This window comes from Herpailurus yagouaroundi, unplaced genomic scaffold, assembly GCF_014898765.1.
Source record: "Herpailurus yagouaroundi ecotype Mexico unplaced genomic scaffold, PumYag 557, whole genome shotgun sequence".
Classification (NCBI taxonomy): Eukaryota; Metazoa; Chordata; class Mammalia; order Carnivora; family Felidae; genus Herpailurus; species Herpailurus yagouaroundi.
Window position 1 is genome coordinate 1,722,031 of NW_024412774.1, and position 14,213 is coordinate 1,736,243.

Sequence of the window (14,213 nt, forward strand, 5' to 3'; positions counted from 1 at the left end):
ATCCTACCAGAGTAGGAAGGTGACACGGAAATGCCCTGCCTCTGTTCCCTCCTTCTTTTCTTTTTAGCGTCCTTACGAATGGTCTGCCCTCCTCCCGCAGACCCTCAAAGGTCAGTGACACCACACTCTATTCACTCTGTCTACATCTTTGCTATGGTTTCCAGCAGAGTGTTCAAGAAGGCATTTACAAGGCCCGCGAGGTTCTGCCTCCCAGCTCCCGCCGCTCCCCAGGCTCTGGCCTTGTTGGTCTTCATCTGGGTCTTTGATCACACCAAGGTAATTCCCGCCTCCAAGCCACCCTCCGATCAGATCAGGGCGGGCTGCTTCCCATACCGCAGGGGCTCACATGAAATACCATCTCCTCAAAGAGGCATTCCCAATTGCTCCATCTCAAATGCAGCTAAATCCAAGCTTCCAAACCTGCCCTCAACCCCAGACGCTCAACCCCAGACCCTCAACCCCAGATGCTCAATCCCAGACCTTCAATGAGCCCCCTGAAGATGCTACCCCACTGCCCCCCATGCATTCTGTTAGATCCCCAATTCCACCCCACCCCGACACTGGGTTACTCACTGAATTATCTTGTACTCATCGAATCGGGTGCCTGTTGGTTTGCTCGCCCAACAAGCACTCCCCTTTATTTTGGTCATCATGCTTCCTATTTCATTTGAGGGGTCAGGCCTCCCCTACTCTCAGCCCTTTGCGGTGAGTGGGAATGACATCACTTCTGATCTAGGAATGGACACATGTCTCAGGTCTGTGCAACCAGCATCTCAGGGATTGACTCACGGATGGGCCTGGAACTTCAGTAGAATTACTGGGAGAGAGGCACTCCGTCTCCACTGCTGCAATGGCAAGCGGCACCCACGCCTGGACCTGTTGGTAGCATCCTTACCATCTTGAGGGGAGAGCCTATGGCAGAATGAAGCCCGATCAGAGGAAAGCAGGTCCCAGAGACTGAGAAATGAAGATCTCATCTTAATGACATCACTTGAAATGCTAGATCCAGCCGTACCTGAAGCACTCTGAACTTTACAGATAGGGAGACAAGACATTCCCACTCACTTTGTTTAAACCAACTTGAGTTTATTTTTCTGCCACTTAGATAGGAAATGTGTGTGACAGATAAAACCCCCATCTTAAGCCCTTGTCCCCACTCAGTTTAAAAACATTAAAGTCATCCCTGACTCTCCCCCCTTCTCCATCCCCCACATTCAAAGAGCTGCCATGTCTTGTGACATCTATCTTATAAATGTGCCTTCCACCTCTCGTATCCTCCATGCTTCTGTCTCCATTTACCACCCTTCACACAGACACGTGTCCCAAGTCTCTAGTCCACTCCACCGTTATGTCTCCTCTGCTTTCTTGCCTCCACGTTGGCTCTCTCCATTCCAACATCCAATCTCAAAAGGGGCATCCTTCCAAAACACCAACCTAACTCCCCCTTGCGCTTAGTGACGCGTCTTCAGTGACAAGAGACAGAACTACTAACTGCTAAAGCAAAACCAAACAAACAGAAATAAAAGTTGTGTACCGAATTGAGTAACTGAAAAGCCCAGGGGTGGTTGGCTTCAGGAGTAAATTGACCCAGATTCTTAAAAATCTTGATCAGGGATCCATCCCTCTCCATCCCTAGGCTTTTCCCACAAAGCTTTGAGTGCTGCCCCTCATTGGCCCAGATGGAGTCACATGTCCATCCCGGAGCAAATTACAGTGGTTTCTATTAACCAGGTACAGATCCCAGGAGTCCCATACATTGAGGGGGGTGGAAGGGGGGTTATCCAAAAGGGGGTTTTGTTGGTTAAAGAGTGTGAGTATCGGATAAGCACCACCTTACGTCCATCCAAAGTGTACCACTACCTTTGAGATCAAGTTCAAGCTCCACAAGACTCCCTGCGGTTTCCTCTGCACCTACGTACACCCTGCCTTCCCCAACAACTAACACCTCTACACACTAGCTGCAAAAAACCACTTTGGGTTTCCTCAACCCTCTCATCCCCAGACTTCTGCATATGTCCACTCAACCCTGTGCTCGCCCCTCCCCTGCTCCTCTTTTCAATCATTTCCTGCTCAGCTTTGAGGCCTCAAAGGTTATTGCTTCCAGGAAGGAGATCCCGAGACCCCACAAATGAGATCTGGTTCCTCCTTGTTTCTTTGGGGATATTAACCCTACCCCTTATTTTGGGGACTGTTTCTCTTCTACCCATATTCCCACCAAAGGTGACCTACTATAACATTATTCTCTGTGCCCTGGGCACCAGGTGGGTGTGTGGCACACCTCAGGCCAGTTCAGAGCCGTCTAAGGACAAGGCGAGTAAGACTCATCCTTGCAGACGGGTAACCTAGGAATAGCACCGTTCTGACCTCATGGGGAAGATGTGCGTGACAGTCTGATGCCAACGTGCAGATTCAAGTGGTAGAAGAGACAGCTGCTGGCTACATTCCACCACCCTGAGGACAGCTACACTCCTTCCCCGCTCTGGGATTTGGTTACAGAAGCCAAGAAATTCCCCCTTTGCCTAAACTAGTTTGAGCTGTTTCTGAGACCCAGTCCTGTGTAAGGCTCCAAGCTGACAGTGTAAAGCCTGCTTGGGATTCTCTCTCTCCCTCTCTCTCTGCACCTCCCATATGTTCTCTCTCTCTATCTCTCTCAAAATAAATAAATAGAAAAGAAAAAAAAAAAAAAAAAAAAACAGAAACAAATTGAATTCCAGAGATGCAACACAATATATGGTGGTTAAGGAACGCTATACGGCCTCAACTCCATTAATTATTTTCAATGTGTCTGTAAACAAGTCATTTAACCTCTCTGTACCTCCATATTTTCATGTGGGAAGCAGCAGTGATGATTAAAAAAAAAAGTATGACCTCATAGGATTGTAGAGGATAAAGTAAGAAAATCTATACAAAGTACACAAACTGTGTTTTGCGTTTCGGCAGCCCCAAATAAGCATGAACTATGAATAGACCCACTTGCTGAACGTTGCACAGAAAGAAGTAAGCATAAATATTTGCTACTCCACTAGAAATGTGTGAGTGTAGACGGAAAACACGAAAGTGGATCTGAATGAGGCCGGCGGGTGTGTTTCACTATCTGAACACACATGCATGCCTCACTTTTCTCATCATAGCTACTATGCATCCCACCCCATATGCTGTCTTTGCCGGCCAAGCACTCACTCCACCTCTTCTGAGACTAGCTCTTCTCTTACTCTCTTGTCATATGGTTCAGGTGGGGCTGATCCCCACCCTGCTGACTCCAGGAGCGGTCAAGGACCCAGGTCTGGCCCACAGTGCGGTAGGTCCTTTTGGCCTCAGTGATTAGTTCAGGGATGGGCATATCACCCAAATAAGGGCACAAGGGAATGAATACCAGAAGGGGAGGATTACTGGGGGCTACCGTGGAGGCTGGGCCACTATAGCACAGTCACGGAGGTAGGAAGAAGGTTGGAGGAGAGCATCGCCACGGAGGTCCAGTGAAGCTGGGTCAGTGGTGCATCTTGACTTGGTTAAGGAGAGGATAAGTTGTCAAGTATTTCTGAGAGCTGTCAGTGCAGTGGCCTTTCCGTGGGACAGTGTAGGTGAGAAGCAGAGGCCTGATGGGAAGGAAGTGAGGAGAGAAAGCCATGTGGATGTGGGGGGAGGATGCCTGTGAGGAGGGATGCCCTTGACCAGAGAGGGGAATGGGATCCAAGGCGGGGAGGGTGGCCTCAGGGAGGAGCGCAGCAGTCCCCGCAGAAGAACAAGTGAGGGGAGACACCAGGGCCCAGATGCAGGTGTGAAGGCGGCGTTGGAAGAAGATGGTAGGCCCCCTGTGACTCGCACACTACGTGAGAAGAAGGTCGTGGCACCACGTGAGCACCAAATAGCCACGTCCTGAACAGTGGGCTTCTATTAGTGCAACTTGTTCCTCCCAAACCACGCGGTTCAAATCCTGGCTCTGCTGTGTACTAGCTCTTGGACAAACTACCTCTCCCTTTCCTGATTCAGTTTCCCTACATGAAAAATGAAACACAAACAACAACAACAAAAAAAACAAAGAACCAATCTCTGAAAGTATCCAACCAAAAGCTTACTGTGAGCACCCACTATAACACAGCTCAGCTCACCTGCTTATCTTGGATGAATATTACTTATTGCTTACAAGGAGACCATATTCAAAGTAACTCAAGAAGAAAGCTTGAGTTGAGTAAGCTGGAAGGTGGCAGCTTACAAAAGGAGTATGTCTCCTGCCTTATTTTTTAAAATGTATTTATTTTTTTTAGTAATCTCTATGCCCAACTTGGGGCTCAAATTTATGACCCTGAGATCAAGTGCCCATGCTCTTCCCACCTGGCAGCCAGCCAGGTGCCCCTGTCCCTCACTTGTTGTAGATTATTATGATTATACTATACTAATCTTATAACATACAATGAAATATGTATCATGATATTATATACGGCAATCTCATACATAACTGTGTATGAATACAATCTCACATATAAGTGTAAAACAATAAATACTAATAATATATAATAACTGTGTTGTAGATCATCCATCACTTATTGTAGCATCCACAACACGGGCCCTGCACCAGTTTACCCAGTAAAATAAGGATTGGGAGGAATATGCTGGCAGAGAAATGATTAAGAGTGAACTGGGTATTTATTGACTATCGAAGATGGAGATACAATATACAATCATCTGTCGGTGAAAGCTAGTGAAAGCCTTTCTCCTACAAGTCTGGGTAAGTGTCCTGGAAGACAGAAAGCACAGCATTATTTCCAGTATATTCCTTTCACTTAGTGCCTTAACCTTGATTTGTCAGAGCAGATCTGGCCCCTTTACTCCCTCCTGCTCTAAGCAGTCTTTCTAATCGTCTCCTGGTTTGGGGTCCCAAGGGTTTTCTTAGCCCAAGACAATGGGCCTCGGTGAGACTGGGGGGCAGGGGAGAGGTATGCTATTCATCTGGAGAGTGCCTCTCATCACTGGCGCCTCTCTGGGAAATTGCTTCTCTTAAACAATCGGCCTTTCTTCTGTTTTTCTTCCCTGCCTTGGGGGGCGTGCGTGCCTCCAGGGTTACAAGTAACTTCATTTGAAGGCCACAGCTCTAATGACCTTCAGGTCTTGGATTGATCTGGAGCCTCCAGTCCTCTGGCCCACTCATTCTCTCCTGGGACACTCCCAGGCTGCCACACCAGACTGAGGGACGCCAGGAGCCTCCTTTCCTTAATCCCCCCAGCTGGGGCTGGAGGCCCTTGCTACGGTGGCCGGAAGAAAGCTTGTTCCCCCAATCCATTGGTCTTGCAACCTCAGGCAAGCCCCCTGTCCTGTACACTGTCCCTGATCCTGTACAGGATCTGTACACAGGCGGGATCTCAGGGATGCAATCCAACTATAAAGGGAAAGATAGTTACTGTTTTCATACCAGGAATGGAGGAGGCCTCGACTCTATTAATGTGTGTCAGGAAGCAGGTAAGCACAGACCCACTTGTAAATGTTTTCATATCCAGGAATGGGGTAGACAGAGACCCTGCCTCTGCTCTCATCCACGTTCGGGACAGGTGACCCAGTAAAGCCTGTCTCTAGCAGCAGTGAGAAGGATTCAGGCAAAACCCGGAACTTCCTATATCCCCCTTTTTAGCCCCAGAATCCTGCAGAGCAGAGGAGGGGAGCAGGTAGAGAGGGGCAGAAGGGTCTCACCCCATGCACCCTACAAATCAAAGAGCAAGAAGGCTCCCAATTCCCAGGCCTGGTACAGAGCCCTCTGGGGCCCCAGGAGCCATAGTCTACCCCTCAGACGCCATAGTACAGGTCAGTGACAGGTGGTTCCCCTCTGGAAGTCCCTGTTCTCCCTCCCTAGTGCCGACTACAGGAATTCAGAGACCCTGCCTGGGACAGTCTGGTGTAAACTATAAATACAATTCTATCAGACACCCAACAATGGGGCTCATGCAACAAGTATCTTACATACCCACGTCCCAGGCACTGTGCTAAGTTCTGGGGAGTCACCGGAGCTCATGAAGATTTGTTCCTTTTCTCCTGGGGGGGGGGCGGACCAGGGAATGGGGGCTCTGACAAGGTCAAGACAACTTTTAAAATTAATGGCAACGGGCAATGGTTTCTTGGATGTGACACCAAAAACACAGGCGACGAAGGCAAAAGCAGGCAACAAACTTGAAAACTTGCGCTCAGCAAAGTAAACCATCAACAACATGAAAGGGCATATGGAATGGGAGGCAATATTTGCAAATGGTAGAGCCAACAAGGGGTTAATATTCAAAGCATATGCAAAGAGCTTCTAAATTCAACAATAAAGGAGCAAAAGACTTCAGACGCTTCTCTGAGGATGGTTATACGAATGGCCAACAAGTACTTAAATAGGTGCTCAACATGACTGATCATCAGAGAATGCAAACCAAACCCACAATGAGATGTCCTCTCACACCCATTAGGATGGTGATTACAAAAAAAAAAAAAAAAAAAAGGAAAAAGAACACAACAGAAAAAAAAAAAAAGAAACCAGTGTGGAGGAATTGGATCAACGATGTGGAGGAATTGGAACACGTGTACACTGTTGGTGGCATTCCAAAATGGTGGGACTGCAATGGGAAACAGTAGGGAGGTCCCTCCGAGAAAGAAAAAGAGAAGGACCCTATGATCCAGCAATCCCATTTCTGGGCATACACCCAAAAAAATTGACAGCTGGGTCTCAAAGAGATATTTGCACACCCATGTTCTCAGCAACGTTCTTCACAGGGGCCAAGAGGCTGAAGCCACACGGATGTGAAGAAACAAAATGTGGTCCATCCATACAATGGAGTATTATGCACCCTTAAAAGAGAAGGAAATCCTGCCACCTGCTAGAACATAAACGAACCTCCAGGATATGATGTTAACTGAAAAAGACCCTGTCACAAAAAGACAAATATTGTAGGATTCCACTTCTGTGAGGTTCCTAGGGCATTCACATTAATAGAACTAAGAGAAGAACACTGTTTACCAGGAGCTGAGGGAAGAGGGCAATGGGGAGTTGTTGTTTCATTGGTACAGAATTTCAGATTTGCACGATGAAAAAGTTCCAGAGACTTGTGTCTCACCACAGTGTTGAATACACCACTGGGTTGTACACTGAAAAATGTTTAAGATGGTAAACTTTATGTTCTGTGTGTTTTACCCCAATTTTAAAAATGGAGATAATAAAACAGGGTAACCTGCTGGTTCCTTGGGAATTTCTACATAGGAGAGGCTTCAGAAGGGTGAGGAGGGATCTTGTAGCTGGTTTGTGTATCACTCTATAAATAACCTGGAGAAGACCTCAGTTATCCACATCCAAGAATGGGTATTAATTGTGGGGCTGGGGCCACATAGGAGGTGACACACATTTTTGGAGGGCATAAGGGACTATTATTCCAGCTGGAGTTTGGGGGAAAAGACCCCTCTGAAGAGACAACACTTAAGCCAAAGCCTCTGGGCTGGCGTAAGGGTCTTATAAGGGCGAGAGGCCATAGGGACATTGCAATCTGTAGTAACGGCTACAACCATCGCTTCCATTGTTCTTAACTGTGTTGTCAGTTCCCAGAGACTGTAGCTATGGTGGGCATGGCCAGGATAAACCCTTTAACCAGACAATGTCCCCTTGCACGGAGCAGGGCAGGTGAAGCAGGCTCCTCGGGGGAACAAAAGCATGGCTTGCAGCACTCGCCAGTGCCCACCGTGTAAATCCTCCCACTGCGGCTGATTTCAGGCTAACAAGGTCGCGTCACTGAAGATGCGGCTGGAAAGAGACGAGCCCCAGGAGCTCTTCTGAGCCCGTGCAGGCCAGCACCAGCCTGCCACTGGGACTTCTCTTATTCGGGGCGGGTTCAGGGAAAGTCTCCCAGAAGAAGGGTCCTGAAAAGTGGAGACAGAACCGGGAAGGACAGGCGATGGGAAGGAAGGGGTTTCAGGCTAAGAGCTCCACAGCTCCCAGTCTGGCCCTCAAGAGTGGCCTCCAAGAAGGGCAGTGTGACAAATGTGGGGAGTGGAAACCCGGTCTGCCTTCTTTTTTTTTTTTTTTTTTGTAATTGTGGTGAAATGCACGTGGTGTAAAATTTTACTGTCTTAATAATTTTTAAGTGTACAGTTCAATAGTGTTAAGTACTTTCACATTGTTGGGTAGCTGTCCCCACTACCCATGCCCAAACTCTTCATCCTGCGAAACTGAAACTGTGGCCCCGTTAAAAAACAACTCCCCGGGGCGCCTGGGTGGCGCAGTCGGTTAAGCGTCCGACTTCAGCCAGGTCACGATCTCACGGTCCGTGAGTTCGAGCCCCGCGTCGGGCTCTGGGCTGATGGCTCAGAGCCTGGAGCCTGTTTCCGATTCTGTGTGTCTCCCTCTCTCTCTGCCCCTCGCCCGTTCATGCTCTGTCTCTCTCTGACCCAAAAATAAATAAACGTTGAAAAATATTAAAAAAAACAAAAACAAAAAAAAACAACTCCCCATTTCCCCCCGCCCCAGCCCCTGGTGCCTGCCATCCTACTTTCTGTCTCTATGAATGTGACTCCTCCAGGTACCTCCTAAAAGTGGGCTCATGCAGTATTTGTCTTTTTTGTGACTGGCTTATTTCTCTCAGCGTGATGTCCTCCGGGTCCATTCACGTTGTAGCACCTGCTAGAATTTCCCTCCTTTGGAAGGCGGGAGAGTATTCCATTTGTACGGACAGACTACATTTTGTTTCTCCATCCATTCATCAACAGACACTTGGGTTGCTTCTGACTCTTGATTTTGTGAGTGATATTGCTGAGAACATTGGTGTGCAAATGTCTGAGACACTACTTTTAATCCTTTTGGGTCTATAGCCAGAAGTAGAATGGGTGGGTAGAGACCCAGCCTGTTTCTCACATTACTCTTGCCCCAGCAAAATGTCTGGCACTCACAAGGGTCTTGGGAGATACCGAACCATGCCTAGAAAAAGGTCTTAGGAAGAATCCTCCTACGCTGGCACTGTGCATCCAGCATCCACCAAGAACTCCATAGAAGTTACCTCATTTAAAGTAGGACCTGTCAGGATGCCCATTCCACGGGGGTTCAGAGAAGTGAGACCACTGTAGTGGAGGGACCGCAAAAGAAACAGGATTTATGGGCAGAGCTTGGCTCTACTGGAACATCCAATAAATGCTGAGGGGGGTGGTCTTCATCCCAAGGGCTGCTGACTGCTTTTCAGCAAGGAGGGCGATGTTAACAGATTTTTCTCCAGTGAAGACTCTGCTGACTGTAAGCAAAGCGCATCAGATGCCACTCAAGTCCAAAGTGACTTGGAGTTAATGTGTGGTCACGGAGACGGGGGAGAAGAGGAATGGTTTGAAAGACATGGGTGTGGACAGTTGGGCACAGCTTAATGTACAAGATCCGGGCTCCCCAGTTCCCGCCTTGCGTATAGCCACATGGCTGACCCGTGACCCTTCCCTAAAAATGGGACCACATTTACATAGGGATGGTTAGCAGTTGCTGGGCAGGGATCTCCTCAAGGGAGGGCCAGCCACGTGTTACCCCATTTGCTGAGCCTGCAGATGTGTCCTTGGATCAAATGACAGCTGTGGGGGCGGACAGGGCTAGGGGCAGGAAGAACAGAGCCTGGACTTAATCCGCCACAGTTGTTTTGGCTTTGAAAGGAATATGTTGTCCAGGCTGGCCTATCTCTTGTCTCTTTTACAGAAGATTGTTCTATTCTTCCCATGCTAAACGGAATATGTGCCCACTGCAACTGCTTTGGAAATTGCATGCACACATATGTACATATATACATACATGGAAAAAAATTAAAACTACCCACAAGAGTGACCAGAGATGAGTCTTGGAAACATTTTGGAATATTTTCACACATTACCTTCCCAGTGAAAATATATTCGTAAAACCACTTGTAATGAAATTGTGAGGATACTATTCATTCGGCAATTTTTACCAGAGGGCCTACTTGTGTAAAGCACTGTTTCAGGTGCTAGGGATACCACGGCTTACAAAACAGACAAAAATTGAGCCCCTGACTTTGTGGAGTTGACATTACGCGTTGTGTCCACTTTGTGCTTCCCACTTTTTCCTTTTTCAGGAACATATGCCCCTGTTCTCACCAAACACCTCGCGCTCCCCACCCCACCCCCGCCGCCCCTGGGCGGACATCTGGCAACGTCTGGGGAAGAGTTTGGCCACACAACTGGGGGTGGCCAGTGCTCCTGGCATTTAAAGGGCAGTGCTCCTGGCACTTAACAAGCGGAGGCCAGGGATGCTGCTGGCCTCCCCACTGCCACACACACCAAAGAATAATCAGACGTCAGTGTCAGAGGCACTCATGTTGGGAAACCAGCTCTGTAGGTACCTAAACATACACACCCACAATATTCTTAGCCATCATCTGTTTATAACTCACAGTGAGTTATACTGTATCATAGTTGGAAAAATGTACAAACACAGCTTTAAGGTGAGTCCAATTGCCTCACTTCACCTCGTACTATGGAGGGTTTATTGTTCCCCGAAACCCTCCTAAGTGGAAATTAAAGAACCTCTTCTGCCTCAAAGCCTAATGGTTTTTAATAATGGAGCTGCTGCTGCTGCTGCTGCTTCTTCTTCTTCTTCTTCTTTTTTTTTTTCTAATAGCAATTGGAGTGGGGGGTGTTGGTCGGTTTGAAGTAAGGGAGTGGTAAAATGTTACTTGTGTGGGGAATCAATCGGAGGGTGGGCAGGAATGGAAGCAGGGATACCATCAGGAGACTGATGACATAATCCAGGAGAAAGATGAGGGTGGAATGGCCAGAGGGCCCCGCAAAGGAAGTGGAGAGATCTTGTCTGAAGAAGGTGTTTTGAGGCATAACGGACAGGACTTTGTGGCTTGTGGTATACGGGGACTGTGGTCAGGGGGACAGGTGCACTGATATCCATGCTTCTGCCTTACAACTATGATAGGCATTTCCCTTCCCAAGAGATGTGTAGGCTAATGACCTGCCAAGATTTTACTCCTGAGTAAAAACATCACTTCCTTCCAGGGAACGAAGGCCAGATCAGCCAGGACAGGTTCGGGAGCAGTGTGGGGTCATTTCTACTCCTTTCCTTCCCCTAAACTCCCCTACTGAAGGAGGATTAGGGCCTCCAGAAGGCACATTTGGGGAGAATACCGGAAATGGGCAGGAACAAATCTCTCCTGGAAACGTGAGCCCGGGCTACCCCTCCATTCCCCGGGTCACAAAAGGGGCCAGGTTCCTGTTGCCAAGCCACCTGGACTTGAACTACCGGGGGATTTCTGCCATGCCGTTGGTCAGCTCTGTACCCGGGCATCCCGGCTGATGTTGAAGACTGGGCTGGAGGGAGGCTACATAGAGGCAGGGAGACCACTAAGGAGGTGATTCACTAATGGAAAACGTTCTCCTTGCGCTGTTCTAACTCAGCGAACAAAACACACTGAAATTTCTGCCCTCATGGAACTCACATTCTAGTGTGGCTTTTCTCAACCTGGAGGGACTGACATTCTGGGCTGGATGATCTTCGTTGTAGGGGTCCGCTCTGTGCTTTGTAGGGTGTTCAGCAGCGCCCCTGGTCTCCACCACTAGATGCCAGCAGCATCCCCCACCCCCAAGTTCGGACAACCAAAAATGTCTCCAGACATTGTCAAATGTCCCGCAGGCAGAACACTGCCTCAAGTCGAAAATCCTTGTTCTAACAGGATTTAGGACTAACAGGAGAAGACAGCCAAAAAAGATAAATGGAATCATTCAGGAAATTATACCGTGTTCTAGCAAGTGATGTGTGAGCCTGTTAAAGATGGTAGAGAATGCTAGGCAGCGTTAAAGGAAAAATTATTCAGGGCGCTTTTTTCCAGTTTTATTGAGATATAATTGACGTATAACATTGTGTAAGGTGTACAATGTGTGGATTTGATACATTTATATACTTCAACATGATTACCAGCACAGCTAACACCTCCACCCTTCATGACACTTGTTAAAGACGGTAAAGATTTTTTATAGGATGTATATTTTTTTAAGTTTATTTGTTTATTTTGGAAAAGACAGCGAGAGAGAGAATCCCAAGCAGGCTCCCTGCTGTCAGTGCATGGGGCCTGATGTGGGGGCTCAATCTCATGAACCATGAGATCATGACCTGAGCCGAAATCAAGAGTTGGGACTCTCAACCGACTGAGCCACCCAGGCACCCCAAAGATGGTAAAGAAGATTTTATTCAAGAGAGCTACTACAATGGGCTTTCAAAGTAGGGGCTACTACACAATGGGCTACTACAGTAGGGGAGAGAGATCAGGATCAACTCTGAATATAACAAGGAAAAGTGGAGATTTACAGCCAGGGATGGGTGAAAAATTATGAAGAAATAGGTTAATTCTTTACTAAACTGACCTAATAGGATTCTTGCTGAAGGTAGGCCAGGGTGATACAAGTCTGAAAGTGATCAGACCAATGACAGGGAAGTTTTGCCAAACTGACTCAGGCCAAGGACAGAGAAGAAGGCTGGGGAACCCAGTCAGGAAGCCTGAGTTAAGTCAAGGAAGGGGCCTCATCAGTGGAAGGGAGAAGGTGCTGCATTTTTGAACAGGGAAGTCAGGACAAGCCTTGTTGAGGAGGCCAAGAGTTGGCCAAGGAATTGCATTGACTCTGTAGATTGTTTTGGGTCATACGGACATTTTAACAATATTAATTCTTCCGATCCATGAATGTGGGATATTTCTCCATTCATTTGTGTCTTCTATGGTTTATGTCTATGGTTTTCAGTGTAGAGAACTTTCACTTGCCTTGTTAAATGTATTTCTAAGTATTGTATTGGTTTTGATGCTATCACAAATGGGATTATTTTCTTTCTTCTTCAGATAATTCATCGTTAGTGTACAGAAATGCCACTGACTTTTGTATATTGATTTTATATCCCACAACTTTACTGACTTTGTTAATCTGTTCTAACAGTTTTTTGGTGGTCTTAGGATTTTTTACATATCTCAACAAAACTGGAAAGAATAAAATACAAAGTATTAAAAACAAAGAGTTGACGAAGGATGAGAAAAGCTGGGGATGAAGAAAAAGGGGGTGCTTAGAGAGAAGCAGAGGGGAGGAGGCCAGACGGAAGGAGGTGTATTTGAAGGTAGAGCCCATAAAGTACAAGAGGTGTGAGGAGTAGTCAGAGATGTTTCTGGCTCTGTGGCTTGGAAACTGGATGGATGGTGGCCCATTTGCTGAGCTGGGAATTGCTGGAAGAAAGTCCTGTCTGAAAAAGACCTGATCGGATTTCTTACAAGCTTTGCACTTCAGGTGCTCAATGCCATCCAAGCACCGAGGCCTAGGAGTCAACTAACTCTGATCAGAGGTCTGGGCTGGAGAAAGAGGCGGCCATGGGAGAGGATGGGAGAGGGTGAGCAAAGCTTGGATTAGGGTGAAGTGAGTGAGGCATTGCCCTCATAGGCTGAAAGTTCAGGAATTGAGATAAAGAACATTTTAGTGGATTGTTTTTTAAAAAATCAAAATGAATGCCAAAGAATCCATGGTGAACAAAATACAAAACTTTTAGATTTTTAAAATCTTAATTTCACTAAAATTCTAGATTTAAAATTTTTAATTTCATTTAAATTTTTGATTCTAATATTTAATTTAATTAAAAATTTTGATTTGTGATTTTAAAACTTCATTTTTTTAAAAGAATTCTAAAGACAGTGTCAGTAACAGTGCCATGCCACGTTATGTTAGAGCTTGAGGGTAACGGAAAAATCAGCAATGCCAGACGGCCTCATTTAAAATGTTGGTACTGTTCATCACGGATTGTTTTGCATTCATTTTGATTCTTTAAAATGTTGCATTCAGGGGCACCTGGATGGCTCAGTTGGTTAAGCGTCTGACTCTTGGTTTTGGCTCAGGTCACTATCTCGTGGTTCATGAGTTCCAGCCCTGCGTCGGGATGCAGAACTTTCTTGGGATTTTCTCTCTCTTTCTGCGCCCCCCCCCCAATAAATAAATAAACTTAAAAAAAACTTTGTTTAAAAAAATAAATAAATAAAACGTTGCATTCAAACATTATTTATCTTTGGCACTGAGTTTTTTGGTGTCTCCTTAAATTTTGGGGGATTCACCTTATGCAAGCCTAGACCCTGAGGCTGTGTGAAGTGGAAAGCACTGGTTCTGGCCATATGCAATTCACCATATTGGTGTTTACTTTCCAAGGGAGAGGACAGGACAGTAGGGAGAAACAATCTGAGGCTAATTACATC

General features: G+C 46.8%; 1 long non-coding RNA gene across 1 annotated transcript in view; it reads right to left on the reverse strand.

Moving 5' to 3' along the window:
• Nucleotides 1-588: 588 nt before the first annotated feature.
• The window catches only part of LOC121023496 (uncharacterized), a 40,366-nt gene continuing 26,741 nt past the window's right edge, over nt 589-14,213 (reverse strand). Inside the window, exon 2 of the long non-coding RNA XR_005787431.1 lies at nt 589-912. This is a non-coding gene — a long non-coding RNA (uncharacterized LOC121023496). The remainder of the gene's footprint in view (nt 913-14,213) is intronic.